This window comes from Osmerus eperlanus, chromosome 3 (genome assembly GCF_963692335.1).
Source record: "Osmerus eperlanus chromosome 3, fOsmEpe2.1, whole genome shotgun sequence".
NCBI classification, from domain to species: domain Eukaryota; kingdom Metazoa; phylum Chordata; class Actinopteri; order Osmeriformes; family Osmeridae; genus Osmerus; species Osmerus eperlanus.
The window spans coordinates 18752732-18754500 of NC_085020.1; the positions used below are offsets into that span (position 1 = coordinate 18752732).

At 37.3% G+C, this 1769-nt stretch overlaps 1 long non-coding RNA gene across 1 annotated transcript; it reads left to right on the forward strand.

Annotated features, from left to right (window-relative positions):
• The first annotated feature begins 134 nt into the window (after window positions 1-134).
• On the forward strand, window positions 135-1182 carry LOC134017725 (uncharacterized). Its single transcript, XR_009929783.1, has 2 exons — window positions 135-698; window positions 758-1182. It is a non-coding gene; the product is annotated as an uncharacterized LOC134017725 (long non-coding RNA).
• The last annotated feature ends 587 nt before the right edge of the window (window positions 1183-1769 follow it).

Genomic DNA, 1769 nt, shown 5'->3' on the forward strand with positions numbered 1-1769 from the left:
GAGGGGGAGGGGGGGGATCACAGGTAGGGGTGAGGGGGAGGGGGGGGGATCACAGGTAGGGGTGAGGGGGAGGTGGGGGGATCACAGGTAGGGGTGAGGGGGAGGTGGGGGATCACAGGTAGGGGTGAGGGGGAAGGGGGGCGGTGAGCAAGGAAACCAAGAAGGGACATAAGTTAGAGAGGCAGCAAGAACGAAGAATAGAAGCAGGGTTGAAATGTGAGAAGATCAATTATTATCTCAGTATTTCTAGACCATGTGACAAAGAGTTTGGTACATTTTAATTTATCCACAAGTTTATTAGACTATTGTGTTGCGAAACTATGTTTGTTCCGGCCTCAGAGCAGGAAATTGTCTTCTCCAATATCTCTGTGCTTATTGACAATCAATAATGTTGTTCTTTATATCACATTGAACATCATTTTTCGCTTTTTATATCAAACTTCAACACCATTCTGTTTTTTGATGTTGTTCCATGTCAGTTTGCCAGCACCTTATCCTAAAGGTGAAAGTTGAAGCTGGCAGTAATATTTGAAGCAATTACAAATGTGTTATTCAGACATGCTATTGTTTTAGCTCGCTCCCAGACTGAGCTGCAAAGTTACTTATTTGCTTTAAAAAATCATTATTTCCAATAATTTGATCATCCTCAGAGCAGGAAATCACCTCACCTGTTCACATTCACATGGGTGGTCTACTCCGTGAACAATAGCTTTATATTAAAATACTTCTCTCTGGGTCAGGTCTTAGAGTGTGTGAGAGCATGTGTGTGATGTTTGTTCAGGATTAGGTGGGCTCCCTGTTTGAGTGATGACTGACAATCTTTGACTGCCTTGATATCCTTAGATCTGATTCATGTTGGGACTTTCTTACTTATGAACCTTTTTTGTAGTTTTACTGTGGGGAGTTTGTCATGGCCTTGGTTCTCCTTAATGTATAATACAATTCTGTTACTCTTGAATATATATTTATACAGATATACATATTTTTTGTATCTTTATTCTTTTTCATTTCTTTGACCTAATGTTCAAACCTCTGTGTCTACTCAGTATTATAGGCAGCATCATTTGACAACATATATCTCTTTTTTACATTTTATGTATGAACTGAGAATTTGTAAAGATTCCTTCACTGTCCTCACATGTAAAATATATGTATAAATTAAATTAAACTTTGACTAGTGTTTTTATTTTGATTCTCTACAAATGTGTCTACAGCACATTGTAACATCCTAAACTCACCATACACACAGGGCATAGGCCTATACTGTACATTGTATGTATTTTACTACCAGAGAAAATACGTGTATTTTGGTAACTACTGTCAGGAACCTCCTTGTAACTCAATCAATTTTTAACTTAATTCCTATGAGGTGTGATGTGTGTAAAGACAAACACTTAAAAATTGTTTCACAAAACTTTACACTCTCCTTTTGGCAATAGTAATATGACAGTGCTAGTATTGGTGGAACCGTGTGCCAAGTATTACTTTTGAATTCATATCATTGAAATGATAATTGATATAAATGATATTCAATTGAAAAGAATCAGTCATAATTTAGACACAATTCCTGATCCATCTTATCTGACATTGCTGACACTTGTTTTCTGTGTATCAATGAAACATAAACAATAATATAGCATATCCAATTTTATTTGCAGACGTCCTTGTCAGGTCAAGACACACACTTTAAAATCTTTTGTGGATATCTTTTAGATTACGTAACCTCCATGGGGCACGCACCGTTCTGAAACTCTCAGCCAAAAGTGTCT